This window comes from Mustela lutreola, chromosome 2 (assembly GCF_030435805.1).
Source record: "Mustela lutreola isolate mMusLut2 chromosome 2, mMusLut2.pri, whole genome shotgun sequence".
NCBI classification, from domain to species: Eukaryota; Metazoa; Chordata; class Mammalia; order Carnivora; family Mustelidae; genus Mustela; species Mustela lutreola.
Window position 1 is genome coordinate 34,211,166 of NC_081291.1, and position 8,696 is coordinate 34,219,861.

The 8,696-nt window shown below is 41.5% G+C and overlaps 1 non-coding gene across 1 annotated transcript; it reads left to right on the forward strand.

The window, feature by feature from the left end:
• The first annotated feature begins 7,678 nt into the window (after window positions 1-7,678).
• Window positions 7,679-7,816, forward strand: LOC131826258 (small nucleolar RNA SNORA8). The gene has a single exon (XR_009351507.1). It is a non-coding gene; the product is annotated as a small nucleolar RNA SNORA8 (small nucleolar RNA).
• The last annotated feature ends 880 nt before the right edge of the window (window positions 7,817-8,696 follow it).

Here is an 8,696-nt window from a genome sequence, read left to right on the forward strand (position 1 = left end):
ACCAACAGTGTAGGAGGGTTCCCCTTTCTCCACATCCTCGCCAGCATCTGTCATTTCCTGACTTCATATCATGCTTAGCGAAATAAGTCAAGCAGAGAAAGACAACTATCATATGATCTCCCTGATATGAGGAAGTGGTGATGCAACATGGGGGCTTAAGTGGGTAGAAGAAGAATCAATGAAACAAGATGGGATTGGAAGGGAGACAAACCATAAGTGACTCTTAATCTCACAAAACAAACTGAGGGTTGCTGGGGGGAGGGGGGTTGGGAGAAGGGGGGGTGGGATTATGAACGTTGGGGAGGGTATGTGCTTTGGTGAGTGCTGTGAAGTGTGTAAACCTGGTGATTCACAGACCTGTACCCCTGGGGATAAAAATATATGTTTATTTTAAAAAATTAAAAATTAAAAAAAAAATAAAGAAAGAAAAAAGAAAAACCTGGCATGACACAAATTATTCTTTTTCAGTCTCAGGAGTAATTTCCAAAGCATGGGAAAGAAAGAAGGAAAGGAAGGAAGGAAGGAAGGAAAACAAAGAGAGAAAGAAAGAAAGAAAAAAAGAACGAGAAAGAAAGAAAAGAGAAAGAAAGAAAGAAAGAAAGAAAGAAAGAAAGAAAGGGGGAGAGAGAGGAAAGGAGGGAAGGGGGGAAGAAGGAAGGAAGGCAGGAAGGAAAGAAGGAAGAAAAAGAGAGAGAGGGAGCGAGGGAGGGAGAGAGAAAGAAAGAAAGGGAGAGGGAGAGGAAGGGAGGAAGAGGAAGGAAGGAATCTGAGCGGTTCCATTTGCCAACACACCTCTCAAGTAATTCATAGCAATGGTGAAGAATTCAGTTCGATGGAACAGTATAAAAAAAACAATGCCTAGTCTAGAGTCAGTCTAGTTTGTTGCCTACGCAAAAGCCATGTCTTCCCCACACTAATAGGGCTGTGGTGTTGCTCAGGACCCATCCTTCAGGGAAGGTGAACCTACCTTCCCTGAAGCTCAAGCTCAGCTCAAGAGGGACTCCAGACTGATCAGTCTGGGCTGATCCTAGTTTTCCTAGTCCTCTCAGGAGTAATTAGCTGAGGAATGAGCATGTGACTCAGGAGTAATTAGCTGAGGAATGGGAGAAAGGTGTGGGGGCAAGAGGACAGCTCCTGAGAAAGGTTTTCTTACTGTTAAGAAGGAGATTCCAAAAGAAATGGCCCCTTTTTGCTTCTGGACGTGGTGTATCTGGATGGATATGGAACTACAACAGCCACATGATGGCAAGGTTTAGGATGACGCATACACATCAAAGAATGACAGGAAATGGAGGCGGAGCGTGTGTTCTGGAAACTGCTCTAAGTTGATGTGAAGTAATGAATTCATTTGTTGTTTGAGACCATTTGGGCTGGGTTTTTCTGTTGCTGGCCACTGTCACTAAAAACCCTGACACTGGTCTACGTTCAAATTATAAAGGGGAAACTGAGCTCTTACTCAGACCTTAGAAATATGTATAACAACCCCCTCTTTGTTCTAGACCATTGGCTCTCAATCCTTAGAGTACCGTAGAGTCACCTGGAAGACTTATTAAAATGGAGTACAGGGTGCAATAGAGAAGTTTCTGATTCAGGAAGTAGGGTCAGGAACTTGCATTTTCTTTCCCAAGTGATGCTGATGCTGCTGGTCCAGGGACCACACTTTGAGAACCACTGTTCCAGACTCTAGATACCATCTTCATGTATTTAGAAACATGCTTTGTAAAAGCTCCCATCTTTTCATGGACTTTTTTTTCATGGTAAGGATTACAAATCTTGTTTCATCGTTTTGAGTGATTATCTAGTATTATATTATATATATAATGATACTTAAAATTATGAAGCCTGGCACATCCACAAAATATAATATAATATATATAAATTTGTATTTATAAATGTAATATTATATATGTTATATATAATATATGATACAATATTAATAATATAACATAATATAATATATTATAATATATATAATATTATATTCTGTAGATGTACCAGGCTTTGTAAAACCACATTACTAATCATGTTATTTGGAGGCTTTGTAATATCACATTAACACAAACAATCCTGCCATAAACATCACTTTATAGTAATCCCGACTAACCATTTAGTAATGTCCTTAAGGTAAATTCCTAGTACAGTTTGCTGATCAAAGGGAGATGTCTGAATTTTGTTTCCCTTCTCTTAATATGTTCACCATCCTTCTAATCTCTACTTCCAGACACACTGTCCTTAGGTTTAGGTATTTGCTGGAGGATTTTTGGTTGATCCTGCCTCAGCAGGCCGAGACCTTAGCCATTCACCTTGCACTGGTCTTTCTTTTATGTTAAAGGAGTGCCATGGGCACTGTCAGCCACAGACTATTACATTCATAAGGGTTAATTTACTAATTTTTCCTAGGGGATGTGAATGGACTTCTAAGAGCTTCTTAAGTCTTTCTGTCTTTCTCTGGATCATGCTTTTTATCTTTGTCATATCTTTATTTGAGAATAAAGGAAACCAGCTGCTCAGTGCTCCAAAGATCGATGCCTCCATTTGGATGTCATCTGTCAATCATCCTGGACATAAAAGAAGGTCACTCTGTGAGGGGAAAACCTGAGCCCAAGTTTTGGCTGTGATGCCTGGCCATGGAAGCGCTTATTTCCAGATGCAAATGCCTTCCTAAGTCAGAGTAGCACCTTTATAGTTCAGCCAGAACATTAAGTATAATTCAGGGGAAGAGAGCTCACCAGAAATTAGCTGGGAAATAAAATGCAGGTAAGAGTTGATCAGTATTGGTCTTGGCTTAAGTTCTTTAGAAAGTAGAGCCAAAGGCAAAGATTGAAGTATGCAACAAATTTTCATTTTAAGTATAGAAGTTTATTTCTCTCTCACTTAAAAACTCAGTGATGAGGGTGCCTGGGTGGCTCAAGTTGGTTAAGCGTCTGATTTCAGCTGGGGTGGTGATCTCAAGGTCCTGGGATCCAGTCCTGCAGCAGGCTCCCCACTCAGCGGGGAGTCTGTCTGTCCCAGTCCCTCTTCCTCTGCCCTTCCCCAACTTGTTCTCTCTCTCAAGTAAGTAGATGAAATCTTAAAACAAACAAACAAACAAAAAACCCCACCAGAGTGATATAAATGGTTCTGTCCTGGGATGGTAGCTCAGCAATCATTGATTTGTCGCCTCCAAATCTGCTCCAATTATTGCTACTTCCAGGAAGTGGAGGGAAGGATAATGGAGAAAGAGCGGGAGGAAGGGGAGGAAGGGAAGTGTGTACTCAGTTGTTTTAGGGGCCAGACCTGGAATTTGCATATACCTCTTCTGCTCACATCCCATTGGCAGGACGAGACCTGGAATTTGCATATGCCACTTCTGCTCACATCCCATTGGCAGGAAGTTAGCCACACCCAGCTCCAAGGATTCCATCTCTAGCCCTGCAGCTGTGCCTAAGGCCCTGAAACTGATTTGGGAGGTTCAAGCCCAGGGAAGTGCGGGAGGGAAAAGAGAAGCCAAGCAAAGAAAGATGTGAAACCAGGTGATGCTTTTTCTTGTGAGCATCATGACTGCATGAGGACACACGCCAACTGCGCATCAGGCCTGTCTGCTTTGTGCCCAGGAGTTTTCTGCTAGGATTGTGAGGAGGAAGTGCGCCTGGAAGTAGTTCATGGAGGAGGGTAAGAAGGGAGAATTTATCATGCTCTTTCCCTCTAGGCTCCCATTTCCTGTTGGTCATGGCTTACCCTTCTGGGGAGCTAATTCTCTTCTCTGTTGTATAATCCAACCCCTTGACAACTGCTCAGGAGGAAGATCCCCTGTTCCAGAAGTAGAAGGCTGACCCTGCATGGATGAGGCACTGCCCAGAGAGAGGAAAGTTCCGTTAGGAGAATCTGACAGTGTGTCGAAGATGTGTGTTCTAACACATTACTTCATGTCATTTGGAGTACAAAGTAAAAGGGACTTTGTGGGAAACTTTCTAACTGAAGTCTGTAGAAGTTCTGAGCCCGTTGGTCAGTACCTTATAAAATGAAGGGAGAAGAGAGTCTGTCTTCATCTTTTTATTTATTTGTTTATTTGAGAGTAAGTGAGTGAGAGAGAGAGCACAAGACAGCAGGAGGGAAGAGGGAGAGAAAGAAGCAGGCACCCCACCCAGCAGGGAGCCCAACATGGGGCTTGATCCCAGGACCCTGGGATCAGGGCCTGAGCAGAAGATAGATGCTTAACCACTGAACCACCCAGGCACCCCCTCTTCATCTTTGACCAAGAATCCTAATATGGGAATGTTTTTCTCAGGAATCTCAGAAACCTAAAGGAGGATTTCCTCTTTTTTCTTTTCTTCCATGGATGTTGATTAAGATGCTATGATGGATTTCCTTCCTTCCTTCCTTCTTTCTTTCCTTCCTTTCTTCCTTCCTTCCAAATGGGAGATTTGTTTGTGATTATCTGTGTTTTGTTAAGAAGTTTAAATTCCATCCTGGCTTTTTTTCTTGAAAGTCCAGCAATGTTAAAATGGCATAAAAGTAATTTGGCCAGCCAAATTAGTACGTACTTTAGGTTGTCTCTGAGCTTGGCATGTCTGTTTACTGTGAATCTGTGAATTTAGAAATGCAGCCTAAACAAAACATAATCAAAAGACCCCGTTCTCCAGTAATAAACAGGCTCAGTGGATTTTGAAATACTTAACTCCATTTTCAGAGGATCTTTAAAAACAGAAATCTGATTCTATTGGCACAAATGCTGTTTAAGTGATATAGTGCATAAGCTTGCTTGTTCCAGAATCAGGAGGTTTCGAATTAAGTATCTTGGTGATCTTGGACATACTTTTTTTTTTTTTTTTGAAGATTTATTGATTTATTTGAGAGAGAAAGAGTGTGGGAACGGAGGGAGGGGCAGAGAGAGAGGAAGTATCTCAAGCAGACTCCCCACTGAATGGGCAGCCTGATGTAAGGTTCAGTTTCTCAACCCTGAAATCATGATGTGAGCCGAAGTCAGGAGTAGGACACCCAACCAACTGAGCCACCCAGGCGCCCCTATCTTGGGCATACTTAGACTCTTCGTTTTGTTTTCTGTGCATGGGGGATTATAACAGCATCTAGTATTCTAACATATCTGTTATTATGCTACTACCTATCTCACAGGGCTCTCATGAGAGCTAAATGAGATAACACACATTTCTTGCTCCTGGCACATACTGTGCTCTCAACAAATGACAGAAGCTGTCACAGTCATTGGCATCATCCTTTTATCGTATGGTTCACTATTGCTCCACTTGTCGACCAATTGTTCTATATTGTTGACATTTGAGGGTTCTCAGTGATCCTTCGTCTCTGTAAAGGGATAATGGCAGCTGTCGTAAGACAAGGCGTCATGCAAGGGTGGTGCTTGAGTGTCGATCCTTTATTGTTGGTTTGTTGCCAGTTATCCCACCATCACGCTAAACTTCCTTTTAAAGATATTTTAACTCTTGCAGTAAATAGCACGTGGGTTTACCTCAAGTTTCTCTCCCATTGTCTTGCTAGGAAGCCTTATAAATAGTGCTTGGGATTGTTGAAAACCCCATGCCCATATCCTATCTCACCTGCCCATGGAGAGATTGTCCTTGTCCATGGAAGCTTTCTGATGCTCCAGTTCTAAAGGATCACATGTAACATTCAAATTCCACACTTATCTTACTTAAAAAACAAAACAAACAAACAAACAAAAAACCCTTCTACCTCATGTTAACAGAGTTTGTTAGGGTAATAATCCTGTGGACCTGCTAATTGCTAGCGGGTGTCATTAATCAGTTTGTTAACACTTGGCTTACTGTGATTTGGCACTTACAAAGTCTATTCATTGGTTTCTAAGAGAAACCAAAGGCTTATCCCAAATATTCGGCAGCCCTGGAGCTAAGAACATTAGGGCTTTCCCTTCGTCCTTTGGAGCCCATATTAGCACTGTGACTCCACACTCCCTCCACCTCAGGATAGATGTATTACTGATGGAGTGTATGTCCCATAAAGTAAAGTGTCATATTTTCTTGACGCAGCAATTCTTAGCTGCAAAGAAAACATTTCATCTGGTCAATACCAGCCTTCAAGTAAGAAGGAAGAAGAAAAAGAGAATTAGGAAGATTCATCCATAGACTCTCTCTTGCCATCTCTCCAGTAAGACTTTGGATCTGACCTTTCTAGCTCTTGGCCCTCAAAGAGGACAAAAGTGAAACCAAAGTAAGTCCTGGGAGAAGGATCCTAGGGAAGATGAGGTTTGAGAAGAAGGCAGCTGTGGGCAAATGAACAAGCTTCTACTTAACTTGGCTCAGTTCTTCCCCTCCCTCCAGTGCCTCCATGCTGATCTCCTTATGATTCCTCAAATACGCAAGTTCTCCCATGATTCTGGAGTGTCAGAGCAGGAAGGCACGTCAAGAAATGGTCAAGCGATATTTTTTTTCTTAGATTTGGCTTTCTGGAGTCTTGGGGCTTTCCGGAAGGCCCCTTTGGAGCCTCCTGGTGATAGAGGATAATAGCGAGGAAAGGGAGGCTGAATTGACAGGAATCAAGACCCTTTTGCTCTAATTCAGTCAGATCAACTCCGCTTTGTGCTTTCTATAGTTTCAGAAGCCAGTTCCCTATTGCTCAATATTCACACCCACGTCTTCCTTCCTACACCCTGATTTTGTGTTCAGTGACAATCAGCCCAACTCCAAGGTGTGGAGAAGGATGAAAGCTATTCATGACAATCCTGCCCTTCAATTTCTCAGTCTTGTTGGCAGCTGTGACTTGACACATGACCCAGTGTTGGCTCTTGACATACGAGAAGGCCCTGATGCTTAAAGTTTTGTGAAACTTTGACTTCCTTATTAAAAATGGACCTCTGTGGCTGGTACTGATCTTCCCCTCTTCCTTCTTCCTCTTTTCAATGCCATTATCCTGTCTGCCATTACATTAGTAACGTTGTGACCGTGAGTATGATAGGAATGCCTGAAATCACAGAAACATTGAACCTGACCTTAGTGTTCCACTGACCTTAGTGTTCAGTGAGCCACTGAACCAATTCCAGCAACCACCTACCTCAGAATTCTTGCCACATGAGGAAAGAGACCCATTATGCCCTAAGCTACTTCAATTGGTTTTTGTCACTTGCATCCAAAGGAAAGAAAGAAAGAAAGAGAGGGAGAAAGAAAAAGTATTCCTGGCAGATATGTATATATTATTCTTCTGGATAAGATTTTGTTTCAATGAAGGATTTTGAGGCTAAAAATAACTTATAACATCATCATCTTGCCTCACCATTTTATTTTCAAGAAAATAGAAACAGTTTTAATTATGTATTGCTGTATAAATAACTACCTCAAAGCATAGTAGCTTAAAACTAGAGGCTTTTTAACTTCTCAAACTCAACACCCAATAAACAAATAATCAAGTCAAAAAATGGGCAGAAGACATGAACAGACACTTCTATAAAGAAGACATACAAATGGCTAATAGACACATGAAAAATTGTTCATCATCATTAACCACCAGGGAAATTCAAATCAAAACCACATTGAGATACCACCTTACACCAGTTAGAATGGCAAAAAATGACAAGGCAAGAAACAACAAATGTTGGAGAGGATGTGGAGAAAGGGGAACCCTCTTACACTGTTGGTGGGAATGCAAGTTGGTGTAGCCACTTTGGAAAACAGTGTGGAGGTCCCTCAAAATTTAAAAATAGAGATACCCTCGCACTGCATGGTATCTGCCCTCAGCAGCTCATTCCTGCTGGGTGTTCAAAGGACAGTGCAATAGAAACTCAGTATCTGGCATCGTTGGTTTTCTTGGCTTTGTGCATGTTAAACCTGGTATTTTTATTGAAACAGTATTCTTAATGGTTTTTCATATTGCTCAGCTTGAGATAATTTTCAAGAGGAAGTAATGCTTCTCCTTTTCTAGGGTGTTTGAAATTGAGAACCAGGCAGATCCACACTCAGACCCTAAACAGGGCCCTGAAGTAAAGACATTGGATCCCAAAGATTACAGGTGGGGAGTTCTTAAAGTATTCCGTATTCAAATGGAGATGCAAGAAACCCAGCTGAAAGAACTCTGAGGGAGGCTGGCTTCAGTTTACATGATCATCTCTGGAAATGGAACCTTACTTTATGTTCCTGTTATATAGGAGTGACAGTGACAACTGTGGATTGATCAAGTTCTTTTTAAAAGAACTGTTTTGAAGATTATGATTCTAACTTTGGAGGAACTATGGTGATGAGCAGTGGAAGGAATCACATGTAATAACTCCTTAAATAAAAATTATTGGCTTTAAATAAAAAAAAAATAGAGATACCCTATGACCCGACAACTGAACTCCTGGGTATTTACCCCAAAGATACAGATGTAGTGATTCAAAGGAGCACATGCACGCCAGTGTTTATAGCAGCAATGTCCACAATAGCCAAACTGTGGAAAGAGCCAAGATGTCCTTTAGCAGACGAATGGATAAAGAAGATATGGTCCATATGGTCCATATACACAATAGAATATTATTCAGCCATTAGAAAGGATGAATACCCACCATTTGTATTAACATGGATGGAACTAGAGGAGATAATACTATGTGAAATAAGTCAAACAGAGAAAGACAATTATTATATGGTTTCACTTACTTGTGGAACATAAGGAATAGCATGGAGGACACTAGGAGAAGGAAGGGAAAAATGAAGGTGGGGAAATCAGAGCAGGGAGATGAAGCATGAGAGACTCTG